Genomic DNA, 24034 nt, shown 5'->3' on the forward strand with positions numbered 1-24034 from the left:
GGAAAAGGCATCTTTGTATGATGGAGTCTGAGGGACACCACCTTCACCAAGGGATAACACTTAGCATCCCCAGCAATGGGGCAGACATATGTCACGCAACTCCTGAGGCAAGACGGTAGGAAGAACCCCTGCCACCTATGGAAAGCTCCTGTCCAAGTGTCTAACCTGGGTCTAATGACGAGCACACAGTTGGCCAAATCTAGGTGCTGTCCATAAAATCTGGACTCTTCAAAACCTCGAAGTCATGAAAGACAACAGAAAATCAGGAGAAGTGTTCTAGATTAAAGGAGACTAAAAAAATCAGTCTAATGCAGTGCAAAATCCTTAATTAGATCTTGGGTCATAAAACAATATATGAAGGAAATCTGGGGGCAATCGGGAAATTTTACTATGTGCTAGATAGTAGATAATGTTAGTGTTCAAATGTTAAATTCCTTGGGTGTGGTTAAGGTATTGAAGTTTTTAGTCTAGCTCCCTATCCTGGAGTCTAAATAGCTTTTATTTATTTTATATATGTTATGGGCTGGCTTGTGTATTCCCATAATTCACATGTTGAAATCTTAACCCCTAGTACATCAGAATGTGGTTATATTTGGAGATAGGGTCTTAAAAAGGTAACCGAGTTACAATGAGGCTGTCAGGGTGGGCCTTAATTCTATGTGACTGGTATCCATATAAGAATATCAGACACACAGACCACCAAGAGGGAAGGACATGAGAAAACAATGAGAAGGCGGCCACGCACAAGCCAAGGAGAGTGATCTCAGAAGAAAGCAGCCACTCTGACACCTTCATCTCAAACTTTCAGCCTCCAGAGCTGAGACAATGAGTGTCTGTTGTTTATGGCACCCAGTCTTGGTGCTTTGTTGTGGCTGTGCTAGCAAAGTGAAACAATACATTTTTAAAAACTGACTCTTTGGGAGTCCCCATGCACTTGGAGTCCCTGAGCCAATGGGATATGGAAAGATGCTTAACCATTTCAGGGCTGGTTTCTCTCTTCATATCCAATTCTGGTGCTTAGGAACAGGGACCCATGCTGATGCCCAAGGGCAAAAAGCCACACTTCCTTTAAGGAAGGTGAGCAGGCCTGACCCTGATGCCCAATAACAGGCAATCCTAGGCTTTTTGATTGTCTTGCTTTTATTCCTTTTTGTTGTTGGCCTTGTGCTGGGTTTGTTTATAAGAGATCTATTTTGTTTAACCAAATATTAAAAATGGAAAACTCCGTATATAAAAAAATCGACCCTTTGGAACATTGAGCAAACATAATTCAAAGGGAATGATTGTGAAAGCTAGGGCCTGTGCTGAGCCTTCTCTGATTGGCCTTAGGTGATGAAAAAGAGTCCTGTGGTCACTTTAAGTCACATTTCAGTAATTGAGAGTGTCCAGGTCCAAGTAATTGAAAAATGTGTCCTCTACCCTCCTGATTGCCACTGAGGGTTGGTGGTTTATGGCAGGAGGTGAGATAGTCCTTCTTTAGGTACATTTCTCTCTTCTTGCCCCACTCTGGAGCAGAGGAGACCTAAGGCAACAGGAGTGTTCACCTGTGACTGGTGCTCTGCTCAGAGGCTATCTCCCAGTCATCTGGGCTCCTTCCGGCGCGGGCTTTTTTGGGATCCTGGCAGCCCCGTTCCTCTGGCTTGCCCTTTTCTCAGTGTGGACTTTCTCTGTTGGAGTCCTACCGCCCCTGTTGGGCAGGATGAAGAACAGTCCTGGCTGTTTCTCTCTCCCATGTGGCCACATCTAGCGCACAACCTACTCTTCCCCCTTCACATTGTCCTGGTTTCTGGTGTAGCTGCTGTCCACGCAGAGGTCATGTGCCGTGCAGCTGGTGCAGCTTCGGCTTCAGAGCTATGACTTGCCCGGGCCCCTTCCCAGATCCTGAGGGACCCACCAGGGGCTTCCATGGTAATTTGATATTCTTGTCCATAGCAAGGGGATCCCAGATTGTGTACGCTGCAGGCTCCACAGAACCTGGATCCACCCTTTCTCCCAATGTGGGTCTTTTTTCTCTCAGCCCTGAAGCCCAAGAGCCACAACCCCCTGCCGCCCTAGTCCTCAGCTATGTTATCACCTGCCAGCTCTTGTGTCCCCCAAACTCAGAGGTACACCCCGCATCCTGCTGAAGGTCCTCCCCAGAGCCCCTCCCACTGAGTAAGAGGTGAGGGGCACACTCCCCTTCATCCACTCCCCTCGGCCCTCCCAGCACACAAGCCACTCTCTGCTCAACATCCTTCTTCAGAAACCGTCTCTCTCCACTCGACTCTTACTCTTGTTGCAAGCCATCTTCTTTGTGAATTCTGCATCCGGCCTCTCAACACCTTGAGGTGTGGCATCTATTGGATTTGGATATTTCCATTGAAATTCCCAATTGAGCATCCAGTTGCATTTAAACACATTTATTTTAAATGGGAACACTACATCAAAGATTGCTAGGGCTAGCTATATTTTAGTTAAATATATTTGCTAACAAATTTCTATAGACTGAATGTTTGTGTCCCCTCAAAATACCTGCTGAAATGGAATCCCCCATGTGATAGTGTTAGGAGGTGGTGCCTTTGGGAGGTGACAAGGTCGTGAGGGTGGAGCCCTCATGGTTGGATTAGTGCCCATATACAAGAGGCTCCAGAGACACCTGGTTTCCCCCTTCCCATGGTGCAGGGACACGGTAAGAAGGTGCCACCTAAGAATCAGATAGTGGGCCCTCAGCAGACACTGAATCTGCCAGCACCTTGACCTTGAACTTGCCAGGTGTGAGATAAATTTCTGTTGTTTATAAGCTCCCCAGTCTATGGTATTTTGTTATGGCAGCTTGAAGGGTAAGGGATAAGTATGCAGTTGGCACACCATGTCCAAGGGTTCTGCATCATGGATTCAACCAACTGCAGATCAAAGATTTTTTTTAAAAATCCAATAAAAATAACATATAACAATAAAAAATAATATGAATAAAACAATACAGCATGATGACTATTTAAATCACATTACCTTATATTAGGCATTATAAGTAATCAGAGATGATTTAAAGTATACGAGAGGATGTATGTAGGTATGTGAAGAGGATGTATGTATGTATGTAAATACAACATTATTTCATATCAGGGACTTGAGCATCCATGGATTTTGGTCTCCTCAGGGGCCAATCCCCACACATACCAAGGGATGACCATGCTGGAATAATGTTACAATCGAAATGGAACAATTAGCATTTAAAATATTTGACCCTGTACCACCTACAATCATTGCTTGCATCCCCAGTGGTAACTGCACCATCCTTTGGGAACTACTTGGCTAGCAGGACACCAAGGCAAGCCTTTGTGCAAAAGCACACCCAGAGCTTGACCTGGTTGGCTTGGAGAGGGAGAGAGAAATCGCTCAGCATAATTCAGCAAGAAGCCTGCTGAGACTTCTCTAGCAAACTGGGGAACAGTGAGTGGTAGGGGACCTAGGATAGGAGAAGCTGGGGTGGATGAGAGGGCCTGGGGGGTTTTGAGCAGGGACAGGGATGTCTGGTGATTAGTGTCAACCTACTTGCTGTGATGCTATGTACACTTTTCCCTTCATTTCCTGCCACATGGCTTCAGGATAGGGGGCTAGATTCTCACCTCACCCCCAGGGTTCTTAGGCTCTGTCCAAAGGCTGATTGGGGTGGCAGGATATCATTAGAATAACCTAAAAGAGTCCATACCTTCCCACCTGGTGCCTCTAATGGAGGGGGGCATGCTCTTATGTATCACTTACCTGTTGCTGTATAACAATTACCCTATAACCTAGTGGCTTGAAACCATAACCATTATTTCTTATAAGTCTATGGTTTGGCTGGGCAATTCTGATAATCTCAGGTGGGCTCGCTCATGCATCTGGGGCCAGTGAGGGTCGGCAAGGCAGCTCTGTTGATATAGGCTGGGGTCCATTACTCGTTTGAGGGTTTGCTGGGTGGAGGCTGGTCTAGGAGGGCGTACAAGCTCTCTTCTGGGTTCCCCCACAGGTTCACCCAAGCTTGTTTACATTGCAGGTGAACTGGCACAGTGTCACTTTCACTTCCACTCCATTCTACTGATAAGGCAAGTCACAGGCCAGCCCAGACTGAAGGGGCAGGAGAATGGACCTCACATCTTGATGGGAAGAAGTACGCAGCCATACTGCAAGGGCATGGACACAGGGAAGGATGCAGAATTGGGACCATGTTTGCATCAGTCTATCACATCTTGCACCCTGTAACTAGAGGCTCCTGGGAAGACCTCCAGCAGAGGCCATTGCTGCTCTCCCTCCTATGGGTTGCTCCCTCAATGTAGTCTCTGGGGTGAGAGGCACATATCCCTCCAGGCTGGGGCGGGACTGATGTGGTGGACACTGCAAAAGAGCCGCAGAGCCAAAGAGTTAATATGCAGCAGCCCCGTGGCCAGCCACAGCGGGACCGGGTCTGGGAGTCACAGGGGCCTCTGGTGGGCAGTGGAGAACCGTCCACATCAAGGTGGAGAGGCTGCCGAGGCTCTCAGCTCTGCTCCAGTGCAGCCAGCCAGGGGGAAACGGCAGTGCCAGAAGAAACTGGGAAATCATCTCCCGGCCTCGAGATGTCCTGGGCAGGGAACTGAAGGACTGGGGGCACAGATGGTGTTTTTTATCTTGTATTCCAATTGGCGGCTAAGGCTTTGGAAGAGAAAGGAGCATATGGGAACTGAACAGCTGGCTAAGTAGATGCAATTGAAGAACAAGATTTGATTTTCTGGACCATGGCTTAAGACGGGTTCTTGGCTGGGGCCTAATATTAACAATCTTAATATCATGCGTTTGTACAGGACTTAACTGTTTAGAAATCACTTTGGCTGATCTGCCATTTCATTGTCACTTTAAATTAACTGGGGTTGAGGGAGGGTGGATTTCTACCCCATATCACAGATGAGGTGAGAGAGGAGAGATCCCCTGCCCTTCTAGATCCTAGAGCTGGTAGGTTTCAGGGCCAGCCTAGAATTCAAGTCTGTTTGACTCCAAAATCCATGCTCTTTTTAGCATTTCACATGTGAACATGTGAGCATTGTTTAGAGCAATGTTTTTCTACCTCTTTGTGACCCATAGAAATAAGAACTTTACATTGAGACTGAGGATGTATGTGTGTGTATGTGTGCCTACGTGTGTATATGTGTATATGTGTATGTGTGCACATATGTGTATATGTGTAGCATGTGTGTGCATATGTGTAGTATGTGTATATGTGTGCATATGGGTGTAGTGTGTGTATGTTTGCCTATGTGTGTGTGTGTGTGTGTGTGTGTAGTGTGTAGTGTATGTCTGCCTATGTATGTGTAGTGTATGTGTGCATATGCGTGTATGTGTGTATAGTATGTGTAGTGTGTATGTCTATGTATGTGTAGTGTGTATGTGTGTAGTGCATCTGTGTGTATAGATGTGTGTAGCACGTGTATGTGTGTCTATGTGTGTGTAGCATGTGTATGTGTGCCTATGTGTGCATGCACATGTAGTGTATGCATATGTGTGCATGTGTGTATAGTGTGTGGTATGTGTCTATGTGTGCGTAGTATGTGTGTGCATGCATGCACATGTGCATAGTATATATGTGCTGTATACATGTGTATACATGTGTAGTGTATATATATGTTTATAGCATGTGTATGTGTGCCTGTGTAGTGTGTGCATATGTATATACATGTATAGTGTATGTGTATATATGTGTGTAGCATGTGTATGTGTGCATATGTGTTTGTGTAATGTGCATATGTTTGCATATGTGCGTGTGCGTGCCTATGTGCGTGTACTGTGTGTGTAGTATCTGTATGTGTGCCTGTGTGTGTGTAGTGTGTGTGTGCATGTGTGCATACATGTGTGTAGTGTGTGTATATCTGCATATGTGTGTATGTGTGTGTGTGTAGCTTGTGTTTGTCTACTATTTGTGAAAAATAACATCAGAGGGAGATGTACACTGGTTCACAGAAGGAGATAGCTGGGAAGAGGGTCCCCCGCGTGCCTGACAGCCTGTGGACAGAAGATGGAGAACGTGGAGCCTCCTTTGCCCCTGGGCCTCTCATGCGCCCTGCCCTGGGAGCGGGCGCTCCAAGCCTGAGGCGCTGCCCTCTCCCTGCCTGCCTGCCCTGTGGCTGCTGTGGGACACAGTCCTGAGGCCGAGGGAAGGCGCTGGCGGCTCCGCGCCCGCTCATGACGTCCCCTCCCTTCCCTGGCCCCTCACCTGCGGTTCCGCCTCCCGCCCTCGGCCTCAGGGCGGGGCGCGACTCGGGCCCACGGAGCGTCTGCCACCCAGGACCGAACTGGACACCTCTGCCTGCCCCAGACCGGGGAGTCGCTCCCAAATCGGAGCTCCTCCTCTGTGCCTCCTCCGGAACGTGAGTGTCCGTGCCTCCCGTGTCCCGCCGGAGTCTCAGGTTAGAGCCATGCGCGCCAGCTGTCCCGCAGCCTCGCGAACTCCGCGCAAGAGCGTCGTATCCGCGGGCACTGAGGGGTCGGGGACAGGCGTTCCAAGCGCGGCTCCGGGGCCCCTCCAGCGGGCTGCAGGCTGCACCTCTCCGGCGGTCACCTCCCCTTCCCCACGTGCCTCCCCGCAGCTGCCGCCTGCCTGGCAGACACATACCCTCCTTGACACCCCCCACGGGAGGAGGCTCAGCCGGTGCACTGAAGGGCCTGAGGGCAGCCCACCGCCATCAGACTCCGCGGTGGAAGAAGTTGCTCCCTTACAAATTATCCTTCCCGTCTCCTAATGACTTCCAGGGGAACGTCTGGATTTGGTGCTAGCATGTTTAACACCTTTATAATACTTGCTAATCTCTCTGCTCTAACAAAGAGGAAGCAGGCCTGGGGCTTAGAGTCCTGCCAGGCTGAGGTATCAAATTAGGGCTTAATAACTTTATTGTGACTTCATTGTGCTTTCTTGTAGTCGCATTATGGAAAATGAGGCTCTCTTCCATTTGTGAAAAGATATAATAAAGTGTCCTGTTAGGTACACACTATGTAAATTAAAGAAATGCAAAAAATCAAAGAAAATTTAAGTGTAAATTAAGACATAATTAATATTTGAGAAAGCATAATTTGAGAAAGTCTGAAATAAGGGAAGGGAGGGAAGTGGGTAGCTGAGGAGGTGTTTGGCAGCTGTGTGGGATCAAGAGGGTGTGGGCGACGCTGGGCCAGCATGTTGACACCTCACACAGGCAGGAGGGAAGTGGGCATCTGGGACCACACCCGAGGTACCAACGGCCCGTGGAGGCCTCTTGTCAAGGCTTCTCAACTCAGCCCCCTTCCTTTACCACCATATCCCTGGGTGTGGACACACCTCTACTGGAAGGTCAAGACACGACTGTGGTTTCTGGGATTGCTGAGCTGCACCCATAAGAAAGTTGACTGACAGGATATCCACCTGCCAGGAGCTGGGGTTGGGTGAGCCCAGGCCCAACTCAGGAGAACTTGTCCATCTTCTCTGAGCCCCAGGGTGCTTGCTGTGGCCCCAGCACACTGGCCAGCTCTTTCCCAGCACACCACTGTCGGAATCTTGATAATTATGGAGAACTGCCTGTCACACTCCTAAACAGAGGCTCTGTCCCAACTACCCCCTGCTGTGCCTGCCTTTCTTCATGCCCAGGTTCAGCAGGGCTCTTTTGGGTGCTTAGACAAAGGTACTGGGACAGTTGATCTAACCAGAGTAGAGCGAACCTTGTTGGTTACTCACCCATATCCACCACTGCCTGTTACTGCCATTATTTTCTGTATCGCTACAGCCCCAGTTCTGTCTGGGTGTCCACTGTCCTCCATGGAACCCTGGGGAGGGTTAGGTTTTAACTAGCCTAAGCCAATGATAGTAATTTCATTTCCCTAGTCATTGGGCTTAGGAAGAAGCAGGTGACCTGATTCCAGCCATGGAGACCTGAGGTTGCCTCTGTAATGCCTGGAATTTTTGCAACCATCTTGGGATCATGAGGAACGTCAGCCTGAAGGAAACAAGCTGAGAAAGACAAAGAAAGATGGAAGGGTCTGGGACCTATGGCTTTTCACTAAGCAGGATGATAAAGTCTGTTAGCTAAGCCACATTAAATTGGGTTTTCTGCTGCTTGCAGTAAAAAATATAGCCCAACTGACATGCAGACGGAGGGCGACGAGCCAATATCCAGCCTGTCTGTCTGCAACTCTCCTTGTCTTCCCCACCTCTTTTCAATTCTCCTCTGAGAAGCTTGGTGTTTTCTTCTATCCTACTTTCTGCAGGCTGAGGGCATGAAAGCAGCTGTGGGAAGCTTCTTTGGCCTATTCCCTCTCCTGGAACTCCATGAAATGTGAGATAGGGGCCACTCCTCAGCCGGGTGTGCCCCCCAGCAACTGCTGGGCTCCAGCTTCTCCTGCATGCAGCAAAGTTGGAAGCCCCTCAGCCCTGCCACACTGTACTCACCTTTGTCCAGTGCAGCTATGCAGGGCCTGCTCCAGACACCTCCTGAGGCCCCTCCATCCAACCACATCTAGATCAGAGGCTGCCAAGGAGGCTCAGGACCACATAGACTTGAATGGCAGGGGACAAGCTCAGGATGGCCTGAGACCTGAGTGTTTCTTTTCATGAGACTATATGGTGTACAATATGATGTTTTGATACAAGTATACATTTTGAAATGATTAAATTGAGACAATTAACATATTGATCACTTCACATACTTATGAATTTTTTGGGGGGTGTGAGTACATTCAGGATCTACTTTCAGTAATTTTCAAGTATACATACATTATTATTAACTAATAATGCACCTTGTATAGCATTCTGTACAATAGATCTGCGGAACTTATTTATCCTGTCCCTTTGACCAATATCTGCCTATCCTCCTCATCCCCTAGTCCCTAGCAACCACCATTTTTCTCTCTGCTTCTATAAGGTCAACTTCTTAGATTCCACACATAAATAAGGTCATATAGTATTTGTTTTTCTGTTAATGACTTATTTCATTTAGCACAGTGTCCTCCAGGTTCCTCTATGTTGTCACAAATGGCAGGATTTTCTTCTTTTTTAGGGCTGCATTGTATCCCATGTGTCTATATTCCATATTTTCTTTATCCATTCATCTGTTGATGGTTACTTAGGTTGATTTCATATCTTGGCTATTGTGAACAGTGCTACAATGAATGAGTATAGATATGTCTTCAACATACTGATTTCATTTCCTTTGAGTATATACCTAGAAATGGGATTGTTGGATCAAATGGTAGTTCTATGTTTAGTTTTTTGAGAAACCTCTAAATTATTTTCAATAATGGCTGTCCTAATTTACATTTCCATCAACAGTGTACAAGAGTTCCCTTTTCTCCACATCGTCACTAGCACCTGTTATCTTTTGTCTTTTTGATAATAGCTGTTCTAACAGCTGTGAGATGATATCTCATCACAGTTGTCATTTGCATTTTCCTGATGATTGGTGACATTGAGTATTTTTCATACACCTCTTGACCATTTTTATGTCCCCTTTTGAGAAATGTCTATTCAGGTCCTTCAACCATTTTTAAATCAAGTTATTAGTTTTCTTGCTATTGAGTTGTTTGAATTCCTTATATATTTTTGATATTAACCCCTTATCAGATGGTTTGCAAATATTTTCTCCTGTTCCATAGCTTGTCTCTTCACTCTGTTGATTGTTTCCTTTGCTGTGCAGAAGCTTTTAAGTTCGATGCAATTTCTTTGATCTATTTGACTTTTGTTGCCTGTGCTTTTGGGGCCATATCCAAAAAATCATTTCCCAGACCAGCGCCCTGGAGCTTTTCCCTTGTTTTCTTCTAGCAGTTTTACAGTTTCAGGTCTTACATTTAAGTCTTTAATGAATTTTAAGTTGATTTTCATATGCGGTATGAGATGAGGACCTAAGTTTATTTTTTTGCATATGGATTTCACAGCACCATTTATTGAAGAAACTGTCCATTCTCTATTTTACATTCTTGAAAACTTTGTCAAAGATCAATTGAACAAAGATACATGAAGTTATGTCTGGGATCTCTAATCTGTTCCATTGGCATCTGTGTCTGTTTTTATGCCACTACCATGCTGTTTTGATTACTATAGCTTTGTAGTATATTTTGAAATCAGGGGCTGTGATGCTTTCAGCTTTGTTTTTTTCCCCTGAAGATTGCTTTGACTCTTTGGGGTCTTTTGTGGTTCCAAACAAATTTTAGGATTGTCTTTTTCCCTTTCTGTGAAAAATGACATTGGGATTCTTGCAGGGATTGCACTGAATCTGTAGACTGCTTGGGTAGTTTGGACATTTTAACAATATTAATTTTTAAAATGCATGGACCTGGCTATCTTTCCATGTATTCATGTCGTCTTCAATTTCTTTCTTCAATGTATTACAGTTTTCTGTGTAGAGATCTTTTAATTCTTTGGTTAAATTCATTTCTAAGTATTTTATTCTTTGTGATGTCATTGTAAATCAGATTGCTTTCTTAATTTCTTTATTATACAGTTTATTGTTGATATATAGAAATACAACTGATTTTTGTATTTTGATTTTGTATTCTATAAGTTTTCTAAATTCATTTATTCTAACAGTTTTGGGGTGGAGACTTTAGGGTTTGCTATATATAAGATCATGCCATCTGGAATCATGCCATCTGGAACAGACAATTTAACTTTTTCCATTCCAATTTGGATGCCTTTTATTACTTTTTTCTTGAGTAATTTCTCTGGCTAGGACTTTCAGTACTATGTAGAATAGAAGTGGCAAGAGTGAGCATCCTTGCATTGTTCCTGTTCTTAGAGGAAAAGCTTTCAGCTTTTCACCCTTGAATGTGATATTAGGTTGGCTTGTCGTATATGGCCTTTATTACGTTGAGGTACATTCTTTCTAAATCTAATTTATTGAGAGGTTTTTTTTGGCCATGAAATAATGTTAAATGTTGTTGAACACTTTTTTTTTTTTTTTTGACGGAGTTTCTCTCTTGTCACCCAGGCTGGAGTTCGATGGCATGATCTCGGCTCACTACAACCTCCACCTCCTCGGTTCAAGAGATTCTCCCATATCAGCCTCCGTAGTAGCTGGGATTACAGGCTTGTGCCATGACACCCAGATAATTTTTGTATTATTAGTAGAGATGGGGTTTCATGATGTTGACCAGGCTGGTCTTGAACTCCTGACCTCAGGTGACCCACCTGCCTTGGTCTCCCAAAGTGCTGGGGTTACAGGTGTGAGCCACCACTCCTGGCCTTGTTGAACACTTTTTATGCATCCATTGAGATGTTCATATTATTTTTGTTAATGTGGTGTGTCACATTTATTGATTTGTGTATATTGAACCATACTTGTATCCCACAGATAAATCCCACTTAATCATGGTGAATTCTCTTTTTAATGTGTTGTCAAATTCTGTTTCTTAGTATTTTGTTAAGGATTTTTATATCTATATTCATCAGGGATATTGGCCTATAATTTTCTTTTCTTGTTATGTTCTTAGCTGGCTTTGGTATGACAGTAATGATGGCCTCATAAAACAGATTTGGAAGTGTTCCCTTATTTTCAATTTTTTGGAAGAGTTTGAGAAAGGTTGGCATTAATTCTTTTTTAAATGCTTGGTAGAATTTGCCTGTAAAGCCATATGGTCCTGGAATTTTCTTTGTTGGGAAGTTTTGTATTACTGATTCAATCTCCTTACATGTTGTTAATTTGTTCAGCTTTTCTATTTCTTCATGATTCCATCTTGGTAGGTTGCATGTTTCTAGAAACTTATCAATTTCTTTTAGGTTATCAAATTTTTTGGCACATAATTGTTCATAGTAGTCTCTTAGCATCTTTGCATTTTTGTGGCATCAGTTGTAATATCTCCTTTTTCATTTAAAACTTTATTTATTTGACTCCTCTCTCCTTTTTCTAGGTTAGTCTAGCTATATGTTTTCAACTTTATTTTTTCCCAGAAAACATCTCTTAGTTTTATTGATCTTTTCTATTGTCTTTATAGTCTCTATTTCATCTCTAATCTTTATTTCCTTCCTGCTGTTGACTTTGGGTTTTAGTTTTTCTTCTTTTTCTGATTCCTTGAGGTGTAAAGTTAGGGTGTTTACTGAGATTTTTTTTAAAATAGGCATTTACTACTCTAAACTTCCTTCATAAAAAATGTATTTGCTGCATCCCGTAAGTTTTGGTATGTTGTGTTTCCATTTTTATTTGTCTCAAGATACTTTTTGAGTTCCTTTTTTATTTCTCCTTTGATTTATTGGTTGTTCAGGAGTGTGTTTAATTTTGTGGCCCAGCATATGATCTATCCTGGAGAATGTTCCATGTGTGCTTGAGAAGAAAATATATCCCACTGTTGTTGAGTGGAATGCTCCGTAAATGTCTGTTAGGTCCATTCAGTCTACAGTGTTATTCAAGGCCACTGTTTTCTTATTGATTTTCTGTCTAGATGATCTATTTATTGTTGAAAGTGAGGTATTGAGGTCCCTTAGTATTTCTGTATTGTTCATCTCTCCCTTCAATTCTATTAATATTTGCTTTATATATTTAGATGCTCCAATGTGGAGTGCACAAATATTTATAATTACTGTATCCTCTTGATGAATTGACAGCTTTATCATTATATAGTGACCTTCTTTGTCACTTGTGACAAGTTTTGACTGAAAGCCTATTTTGCCTTATATTAGTAGAGGCACTTCTGCTTTCTTTTGGTTATCATTGCATGGAATATCTTTTCCATCCCTTCACTTTCAGGCTCTATGGGTCCTCAAAGCTGAAATGAGCCCCTTGTAGCCAGCATGTTGTTGGATATTAATTGTTGTTTTTAAAGTTCATTCAGCTATACTATGTCTTTTGATTAGAGAATTTAATTCATTTACATTTAAAGTAATTATTGATGTGGAAAGACTTACCATTGCCATTCTGTTTATTGTGTTTGGAATGTTTTGTAGTTCTTTTGCTCCTTTCTCTCTTGCTGTCTTCCTTTGTGATTTGTTGATTTTTTGTATCCATAGGCTTTGATTCTTTTCTCTTTATTTTTGTGTATCTACTACAAGTCTTCTCATTGTGGCTTCCATGAAGCTTACCGAAAACATAGTTATATATTTTAATCTGATAACTTAATTTTAATTGCATATAAACACTACGTTTTACCTCTTCACTGCTCCCCCTTGTTTTATGATATGAATGCCATACTTTACTTTTTTTCATATTGTGTATCCATTAGCAGATTACTAAATCTATGGTTTTTAAAATACTCTTTTTAACTTTTACAATAGAGTTAAAAGTGATTTATATGTCATCATTATAGTATTAGAGTATTCTGAATTTGACTATATATTTATTTTTGCCAGTAAGTATTACACTTTCATATGTTTTTATGTTGCTACTTAGCATCACTTTTTTTCAACCAAAAGAATTTTCTATAGTATTTCTTTAAGGCAGATCTCATGGAGATAAAATCCTTCAGCTTTTATTTGTCTGGGACAAACCAAATTGTCTTAGACAAATAAAAGCTGAGGGACTTTATCCTTCAGATATGAAAATTGAAAGGATAGAGGGACTCTATTCTTCAGAAATGAAAGCTTTGCTGAATATAGTGTTCTTGGTTGGCAGGTTTTTTCTTTCAGTACTTTAAAAATATCATCTAATTCCCAAACTAGCTTCCAAGTTTTCTGCTGAGAAGTCCACTGATAGCCTTATGCGGGTTCCCTTGTAATTGATGAGTCTCTTTTCTTATGCTGCTTTCAGGGTTCTCTTTATCTTTGTCTTTTGACAATTTGATTAGAATGTGCCTTGGAATATTCTTCTTTGGATTAATTTTTCATGGGATCCTTTGAGCTTCATGCATCTGGATGTCTTTCCCAAGATTTGGGAATTTTTTTCTTTTAAAGCCAGTATTTCTTTAAATAAGTTTTCTCTATCTTTTCTCCTTCTGAGACTCCTGTAATTTGTATATTTGTCCTTTTGATGGTGTCCCATAGGTTTCTTATGCTTTACTTTTTTTTCATTCATTTTTCTTTCTGTTCCTCTGGTTGGCTATTTTAAAATGACCTGTCTTTGACTTCACTGATTATTTCTTCTGCATGATTGTGTCTGCTGTTGAAACTCTCTTGTATTTTTTAGTTCTTTCATTATATTCTTTAGCTCCAGTATTTCTGTTTGGTTTGTTTTAATGGTTCCTGTTTCTTTATTAAACTTCTCGTTTTGTTTATGCATTGTTTTTCTTATTTCATTTAGTTGTCTGTATTGTCTTGCCTCTCACTGAGCTTCTATAAGATGTTTATTTTGAATTATTTTTCAGGAAATTTATAGATCTCCATTTCTTTGGGGCCAATTACTGAAGCTTTATTAGTTTCTTTGGTGGTGTCATACTTGCTTGATTCTTTGTCATCTGCGTAGCCTTGTGAATTTGAAAGAGGAAACACCTCTTTAGTCTTTATAGACTGATTTTGGCAGATGAAGACCTCCCACTGGGTCCCTGACATCATGGGACTGCTTCTGGGGTTGTAGCCAAGTGGGATTTCACCTGGGTTATGTGGATGCTGTTGCATCTGCAGTGGGGTCTGCGGCTAGTGGGCTCTGGTGCTGGCAAAAAATCAGCAGCCTGTTACCAGGGGTTTGAAGGATTGTAAATCCTGTCTGGTCCCTGGGTGGCCTGGATTGCCTTTAGGACCTTGGTAAGTAGGGGCTGGTGCTGGGATGGAAGTCTGATTCAGGGTCCACAGACAGTGGGTCTGGTACTAAGTATGTGGATAGGTGTGGCTTCCTCCAAGTTCCTTGGAAGCCTTCCACTGGGTCAGTGGTTAGGTCCCTGGGCAGGCAGTACTGGCCTCAGGCCATGGCTGAGAGGGGCTGGAACCGAGTCATAAAGATGCTTAAGAGTCCACAGCTGAGATTAAGGTCTGCAGGCTTGTCTCTGGTGGTACAGACAAGCAGGTCTCCCTCTGGGTCCTTGGGCTGGCAAGACAGTGCTTTAAGACAACAGTGGAGAGGAACTGGAGCCAAGTTACAAAACTGTTTTAAGATCTACAGTGGCACTGGGCTTGGTGGGTCTACCTACAGGGACATGGGCAGGTAAGAGTGATTTCATGACATGTGGTTTTTCTATTTCTTTGTAGGTTTGTGCTCATCAATTTTTACCTTTTAAATAGATTTTTCCCTTTTGTTTTTACTATTTAATTTGTTTCATTAGGTATTAGGGTAGGAGATTCTGTGATCCAGCTTCATTTCATTGTCTTTACCCACATTTCAGCTTGGCCAGCCCCTGTAGCCCTCTTTCCTGAGCAAGCCACTTTGTCACAAACCCCATGAGGAATGGTGCCTATCTCAAGCAAAGCAGAGGTATATCTGCCATCACTCCGCAGCTTTGCATCTTAAAAGTAAACAGTCCAGAAGCTGCAGTTTCTTTACCAGTACCAGGCCTGCTACTGGGGGCAATAGACGACCCTGCCACATTGACCCTGAGTTATAAGACATTCTTCTGTAATTCTTGCTTATTACAAAACAAAGTAGAATTCTGTGAGTTTAGCTCAGCATAAGTGTTAACTGTATTTTTAAAAATGAAGTTTATTTATGAAAACAGGTTTAGTGCAATGGATCAGAATGAGGTTTTTAGAATCAGACAGACCTAGGTCTGAATCCTGGTCCTGTGTTTTACTAACTGTGTTTGTAAGTATTCAATGGGTTCTTATTTAATTAAGGAAAAAAACATGGGCAAGTTATGTTGTCTCTCCAAGCCTCAAATTCTTTATCTACACAATAAGGATAATAATAGTACTCCTTCAGCTGTTGCTACAGGGATTAAAAGAGATCATGTATGTGAAGTGCTTGATGCAAGGCTTGGCCTGCATCAAAGTCACCATTTAGAGCAAGATTTAAAGAAAGGCAACCCTCAGGCACACTTACATGCATCATTCATTAATTTAGATTGTTTGCCGATAATTATTGCTTAATTTAGTCCCAGTTTTCTCACAGGCTTGAGCAAACCTGACATAATAAGATGCTTGTAAATCTCCCAGTCTGTGCCAGAATTGCAGCTGTTCATCCATAGCTAGGGCTATGTCAGCAGTTGCTAACCTCCTTCACTTCTGGCTCAACACATTTATATCTGAGTTCTCCTTTACCCTCTGTGCAGGAGAAAAAGGGCTCCCTTTTTCCAGCTGCTCTGTTCCATCAGTGTTACCCTCTTTCCTCCAATTTTCCAACCTACAAATGCTTTCCTCTCCTGTATCTAGTCTTACATTTAATCCACACAATCTGACCAGGTGTCCTGTCTCAGACTTCTCTCACTCTTAGGTACACAAGCTTTGCTTCCCCAACAAAGCTGTAGAGTAGGGCTCGTGTCTCTTCTCTGGAGTTCCCCAGAGCTCCCATCCAGAGCTGGACATGCTGTAGGTGCTTGGGAAATGCTCACTGACTGAGTACACTGTGGGCTTGCGTGACCACCTTATCTGGAATAGTTTCCCATTCACTCTCCATCTTCTTGCCCTAATTACTTTCTTCAGAGTGCTCATGACTACTTCATGTGAGATGTTTACCCTTTGTCAATTGCCTGTTCGGTTCTCAGGGTTCAGAAGCACCATAAGGACAGCAGCACCATCTGTTTTGTTCCCTGCTCTATCTCTCATCTGTAAGGTTTGCTCAGCATAGAGTAGATTTTCAGTAAACATGTGTGAAATGAACAGAGCCCCCAGAGTCCACCACTATGGAAATTTGGTTACACATTGAACATTGGATTCTGAGAGAAAGTCCCTAGTAAGTCTTTTGTGTGAGTGCACATGCTTTATCAAATGGGATAAAGTAGGGGGCAAAGGAAAGAGGGAGAGAGGAGAGAGACAGAGATAGAGGCAAAGAACACACACATACACACACATGCACACACACATACAGGATTGCACCAGTTAATTGTATCTAGTGACAAGTCACTGGGAGTCAGCTCAATACCTTTTTACCTGTCTGATGGCCTAATCAAAGTCTGCCTTCCTTAATCCCATTTGCCATCCCTCACATTGATCCCAAACCAGAGAAGAGAGGGGAGCACAGGCCCCGGGGCAAAGTGAATGCAATTAACAACCCTGTGGCTTCATTTCAAAGCTGTCACCCAGCACTTTGCCCTAATGCTGCAGATTTTTTTTTCCTCTGGGCTATTTCTCTTTTAACGTTTCCTTTCTGTAATTCATGTTTTGAACAGCAAGCAGGCCAAAAACTTATGAAAAGAAACTGTGGGATTACACCAGAGATTCCCAAACTTTTGGAAGTCATGGAATCTTGGTTTAAAGAAAATTCATGGCAAATTGAGACTTTACAGTTATATCTAGAGCTCACAAACATTTATTGGGCACTTTCTACTCACACCAATTTTTTCAGGCTCAGAGAGGTAAAGACAGTTGCTAAGGTCACACAGCTAGTAAATGATAAAGCTGGGATTTGAACCCAAGTCCTGGTTCTTGGCACAGGGCTCCAGCCTCTTACACCCAGGACTGCTTCCTAGGCCATGGGAGGAATGTCCATGCAAGGCCCAAGTGCCTCCCATGTGAAAGAGTCAACTCAGGACACGTGAGGAATGGGTAGCAGAGACAAGGGCAGGCTAGGCTTCTAGATCCAGGCATTCTCCCCGACCAGTCCAGAGGGACCCTTCCAGTTCCTTTCAGATCTGACTTAAAAGGTCAGATCTTAACCATGGAATGACTGAAGGAACTTGTCCTAGAGAGGCTGGAGTGTAGCATTTGGTGTTTCTCACTGGGCTAGACTTTCAGCCACCCCAGCCAATTCCATGGCAGTGTTGGGTGGGCCAAGGGGGGAGGGATTGATCTGTGGATAGCAGAGAACAGTCAATTGAGATGTATAGCAAGAGGGGCTGCCCAGGGCAATAGGACTGGAACTGCACATAGACTCCTTTGAAGGCTGCCCTCCCTGGATCTGCAGTGTGTGCTTCTCTGCTGGCTGGCCCTGAGAACTAGGGATGAACTAACTTCAGGGCTGGTTGGGAGTTCGCCTAGCTACCATTAAGTCCAGGTCCTTCTGGAGCAGCAGCTGGCAAAGATGATGTGACAGGCCTGCTAGGACAGCACATACAGCTTCCCTACTTGGCTCCTGGATGGAGGGCAGCCTGGTACAACAAGAGTAGGAGACTTGGTGACACAGATGGTAGAGGGGGTGCAGAAGTCATATGCCATGGCATTAAAGGAGAGTCCCTCCATTCCTCTGGAGAGCTCTCTGGCTTCCACCTGAGAGAGTTTGTTTATGGGGAGGTAGGTGAGCAGGATGGAGGCTCCTGACATCTGCTGCAAGGACCTGGTGTGAGGTCTGCAAAATTCTTACATTTTTTCTTGCTCCCCTAGAGAATGTCCTGTTGGGTCTTTCTTAGTGGTTTGCAGCACCTTTAGGCCTGCCAGACTGTCAGGATGGCAATGGCACAAGGACACTGCAGGGGTGGAAGCCACAGCAGCTGTCACAGAGTGTGTTCTAGACTAATTAGTTCATTGAGTTTGTGCTCACTGGGGGTCATGAAGGATGCAGACCAACAACATGGTCAGGGAGCATGGCCCTCTTGGTTTTGGTTGAAACAAATGGCTACGACTCTTCACTCCTGCCTAAAGCCTTGCCTTTTGCCTGTGACTTTGCACACCTCCCATTAAGAGGTGAGTCTGTTTTCCTGCCCTGTGAGTCAAGACTTGGCCAACAGAATGTTACAGGAACCATAGTGTGCCATCTCTGAGCTAGGTTTCAAGAGGCTGTACTTACTCCACTTGCTATTGGATGCCTGTGCCTGTTGCTCGGACAACCCTGGGCCTGCCCACCAGAGAGTGAGCCATCCAGGGCCTGCTATTCCTGCTGCTCCAGCTGATGGGAGTGAGGCCACTGCAGACCAGCCAGCCAGCTGGCCACCCACCCACTGACTGCAGACATAGAGTGAGCCAGCCAAGTTCAGACGGACTTGGCCCAAACCACAAGCATTTCCCAACCAACTCACAAATGTGTGAGGAAAAACAATTAGTGATTGTTTTAAGGCATGAAGTTTTGGGGCAGTTTTTTCCTCAGCAATAGCTAGTGGCATGGTCTGAAGTATTTTTAGATATTCTCCATGTTGGTCTGTGGGGTGGTTGGCTGGGCAAAAATGGGTGTGAACTGAAGAGCCCTGAGTGTCTCATAAACATAAGAGATGGAGGGTATGAGAAGGCTGTCCATTAGCTGGTGCTGAATGCACAGGAGCTCCCTGCTTGAGGACAGGAGACAAGACAGTGGGAGAGGAAAATGTATGCCCAAGACAGACTCCAAACATTATTTCTAATTACACAAGAAATACATTAAGATGCTGTCTTTTAAGACAATTGAGAGATTACAGATAAGCCCCAAATTCCCTTTGAACAACTTCTTTCCCTGGTGCACTCCCCAAAACAATTACTTTTATGAAGTTGATGGTGTCCTTCCAGACCTCAAAAACATTCTTCCGTGTTGATACGGGTAGATAAAAGTTTTTTTTTGTGTGTGTGCAATATTCTATTGCGTGATTACAAAACATCTTAGTTAGCCATTCCCCAGTTGACAGAAATGCCCTTATTTCCAGCGTCCACTTGCAACATCCCTGGATGTGCCTCCTTAGGCACCACGGGTTCTCTGGGGAACCAAAACCAGAAGTGAAGTTGCTGGGCCCTGAGACACATGCATTTTCACAGGGCATGAGAACATCCAATTTCCTTCCACCTTGACAGCACATGAGATTATCAAACTAATTTTTGCCAGTTATGTAGGTGAATAAAACAGTATCTCCTCGTTGATTTAATTTGCATTTCCTTGATTACTAGTAAAGTTGCGCATCTTTTTTTATGGCAGTTGGCCTATCTACATCCTCTTCAGTAAACTCATATCCTTTGGCCATTTTCCTATTAGGTTGGCTATGTTTTCTTATTAATGCGATCTGTTGTTTGTATATTGTAGGCACTCCCTCCAAGACAGACTTCTCTGTGGGAGCAGCATATTGGAGGCCTGCCAGGACGGTTCACAGGAATGGCTGTGGAGGGCTGCAGGCATGTCTCTAATCAGAACCTGCCTGTTTTTTTGATTGACAGCTGCACTTTCTCCACCAAGAAGTGGGTACTGTGCAAGTTATGGTCATAGTGAAGGTGGGGGACGTGGTAAGTCCTTATCGTGCAGACAGTCATTTCCTGTTTTCAATCCCACCTGTAAATGGAATCTCCACTGGGGAGATACCCCGATTCTGGGGCAGTCTCAGTAAGGATCTGCTTCTGGGAGTGGGGAAATCCAGCATGAACACCCAGAAATACACTACAGCAGAGAGATCAGCACTGGTCCTCAAACTAAGAAAAGGGGTAGCCACACACTGTCACTCAGAGATGTGTGCTGAAAAGAGCACAGTTGGAGTGGTGTGCAGGAAACACTAAAGACCAAATCAATGCGTTCTTCTAAGAACACAGGGTGCTGTGCCCCTGGCATGGAAGGCAGGGAGTGGGGGAACCTCCCTGACGGTGGGCAGGAGCCTCCCCAGGAGGCCGGAGAATTGGAAAGAGGAGGAGCTGGCTGCAGTGTAGTCTCACTGAGGGCCTCTGCCAAACTCACCGAGCTCTAGGGCTGGAGTGGGCTTAGAACATGTCCCATATTGAGGGGAAGGGGCTGGGCCTTTCAGCCCTGCACTTTCCAGGGAAGGGGGAGCCTTGATAGAGGCAGCTCCTTTTAGCAGAGGGTGATGCCTGGGGACAGCTTGGCTGGGGTCCTCAGCAGCCAGCAATCCCAACCAGATACTAAGCAGCTCTGTCGGAAGGGGACACGTTCCAGTGTCTGCACGCTCTGATAGCTCCCGTCTCCTTCAGAGCAGAGCCAGGCTCACAGTGGCTGTCAAGCCCTGTCTGCTGCTGCCTCTACGACCTCCTCTTCCCCAGCTGTCCCTCTCTTTCCCCTTCATGCACTCCAAACTTGCCCAACCCCACTGTCTCTGAACCACGCCAAGCATTCTCTGGCCTTGGACTCTGCCTGGAATGTCCCCCACCTACCTCATAACAGCATGGCTTGGTTCTTGTCTTCTTCCCCTTCTTGTTGAAATGTTCCCTTCTCGAGAGATGTACTCTAACCACCCTGCTTAATGGGGGGACCATTCCCCAGGTATCCTCTGTCCTTCAAACCCTGCTTTATGATTTTCCACAACATTTCTTGCCGCCAGACAGATCTCATTCATTCGTGAACTCCCTCTCCCTGGGAGAATGGAAGCCTGACAGCAGGCATTTCTGTGCCCTGTTCACTGCTGGGTCTCTGGGGCCTGGAGCAGGGCCTGGCTTGTGGTGGCCATGTGACAGTGTTCACTGTATGAGTGAATAAACAAATGAATGAATGAATGGAAGAGAGGAGGGAACTGCAGGCAGTGGACAGACTCAGATTCTTCTATGGCCATGGAATTCGCTGCATCAGAGCCACAAATACAAATGTCGCCATGCCGTGAAGGCAAGCTTGGCTTTCTGTGTCAGAGACGTGCTAAGAACATAGCCCATGTCCTTTCTAAATTGTCCCCAGAAGTGTGGGTAGGACACAGCCATGTGATATACCTGGAGGAAAAGTTCAGACTAACAGAAAATTCCACTTGGAGACCAGGGTGCTGGCCAACAGTGACACCAAACATCCCTAAAGTTGTGTATAGATGGACAATGGACAATGTTTAGTGGGTATGTCAGTGAGGAAGCAGAGCTGACCAAAACCCCAGGTCTCGCCTCCATCCATGGCTGATGAAATTGGCCTTACCAAGCGTCAGAAGAAGACTCTATCTTATTCAGATGAACAGTAAGGAGACCCGCCTTTGTAACGAGGGAACCAGCGGTGGCAGCCCTTCTCACATGGAGTGCCCAGTGATTCAGTCACACATGGGCCCAGGTGCTGCTGGGAGGTGTTTTGTAGATGTGGTTAACGTCTGCAATCTGTTGACTTTATATACAGGAGATGATCCCAAATGAGCTACGTAGGCCTTATCGAATCAGTGGAAAGCCTTGAGAACAGAGCCAAAGTTTCTCTGAGGAAGAGGAAATTCTACCTGTAGACAGCAGCTTCAGTTCCTGCTGCAGTTTCCAGCCTGCCATTCCTGAGGGCCTTCCCTGTGGATTCCAGATTTGCCAGCCAGTCCTCACAGCCACATAAGCCAATTGCTTGTAATAAGTCCCTAGTGTTAATGATCCTTTAATAATATACATATAAATAATATATCCTAGTATTAATAAATCAATCTCCCTCTCTCCATGTCTCTCTCTCTCTCTCACACACACACACAAACACACACACACACAGACACACACACACGTCTTACTAGTTCTACTTCTCTGGTGGAACCTTGACTGATATAGATGAGTAATCAGAAAAAATTTAATGTGGAGAGGGGGCTTGACCAGATGTTTTACCAATATGTATAGACAACTTTCCAAAATGTGGTCAGTCAGGACACAGTCATCAGTAGCCTAATCAGGTGGACTTAAATATCTAAGGCCAAAGCATAGCCAGCCAGTGCCATAGATCTGGATGGCACAATCAGTATAGCAGCTGTCCAGAACACAGCTGACCAGGCAGGATGGATTAAGGCCACAATATAGAAGACAAGATGAAGACAAGCAATTGTCCTGGACGTGGCTGTCCAAGAAGACAGTCATGGGGGAAATGGCCAGTGTTTCCCAGGATCTGGGTGGCCAGTCCATAGTCATGAGGCTAAAACCAAAAAGGATTCACTGTCCATGACACTATGGCCAAGAACATAGTCCTCAAGGGCAAAGCCAGTGTAGACAGAGCAGAAAGGACATCACTGACCAAGAACAAGTCCCAAGGATGCAAAGCCAATGCCAACAGTGTAGATGGTTCTAAACTGTACAGGATACTCATGGCCATGCATAACCTTGAGGGAAGTGTCCTTGAGACAGCCACCACATGTACTTGTGCTAGAGGTAGGCTGTGGTTTATTTTTCTCATTTATCGAAGAAGCTATTTTTGTTCATTAAAACCTAGTTACTTGCTGTATCTAGCCAGGATCCTGGAGTGCTCACTTGGTTAATTTAAGCAAGCAGAGCTTTGACAAAGTAATTTTATTGTCCTCTGGGATTGGCCAGCTTATGCCAAGCCTCACTCTTTCTGTTGAAATGGAGTTAATTTTCGCTGAAATTGCTTCTTAGCAGACAAACACATTCCCCATCATTGAGGGCTTATGCTTCTGCAGCTCTATTATTCCTTAATTTACACACTCGGGCAGGACAGGATCCATGCCCAAGACAGAGAGAGACTCCTGCAGGTGGAGGAAGGTGGAGAAGACAGCAGCCCCTGTTCAGCTCCTCATACCTGGTTAGAATTAGCTGTTAGCAATTAGTCATCCATCATCCAATCAGTCTGTGCAGCCAGAGCCCCCAGTGTGCCCAGCTCTGTGCCAACCACAGCAAGAGGATGCAAGGAGGAGGGGTTCCCTGTCTCAAGAACCCAGTTTATTTGGGGAGGTGAGACTCAGACATGGGACTCAGAATGGACACAACACAATATTAGCTCAGACTTTGGCTCTGGTCCAGGGCATGGAATAATGGAGCGACTTGCTGATGGGACATGAAAAGATGGAACGGTCTGAAAAAGAAGGAAAGAGAATGGCCCTTGGAGGGGACCTGCCATAGAGGAGCCCTGAAACTTCTGGTAAACCTTCAGGGAGGGGCTGCAAAAGTGGGCAGAATGGGATGGACTGGGTAAATGGGTCCAGGAGGAGCACAGTGGCAATCAGTGTTCTTCAGAGTAAGGAAGGACAGGAAGTGCTCAGGACAGGGCAAAGGCCAGGACTGGGGTCAAGATGATAATTAAGCCAGCATCTGAGTCACTATCATTGCTGGCCTTAGAGTCATGAAGGGCATTCAAGGTGAGATCAAGGCTAGAGGAAGGGCAGCTTGGCCCACAGCTGATGTCATGGCCAGCACCACGGAGAGCTCCCGTAGGTTCTGGTGCCTCCCACATCCAGTGGGCATACATATTCAGATCCCAGTTGTAGAAGCAGAAATAAATAAGCCCATGTTCTTTCATTCAGCCTTGGCTAGGAAATATAACTGAAGCAGAAGACATGGGCTTTGCCTAGCAGCTAATGAAGAACC

The 24034-nt window shown here is 44.6% G+C and overlaps 1 long non-coding RNA gene across 1 annotated transcript in view; it reads left to right on the forward strand.

Moving 5' to 3' along the window:
- Positions 1-22281, forward strand: part of LOC103890078 (uncharacterized) — a 74158-nt gene extending 51877 nt beyond the window's left edge. The window contains exons 4-5 of the long non-coding RNA XR_002914495.3: positions 19872-20068; positions 21873-22281. This is a non-coding gene — a long non-coding RNA (uncharacterized LOC103890078). The remainder of the gene's footprint in view (positions 1-19871; positions 20069-21872) is intronic.
- The last annotated feature ends 1753 nt before the right edge of the window (positions 22282-24034 follow it).

This window comes from Pongo abelii, chromosome 2, assembly GCF_028885655.2.
Source record: "Pongo abelii isolate AG06213 chromosome 2, NHGRI_mPonAbe1-v2.0_pri, whole genome shotgun sequence".
NCBI classification, from domain to species: domain Eukaryota; kingdom Metazoa; phylum Chordata; class Mammalia; order Primates; family Hominidae; genus Pongo; species Pongo abelii.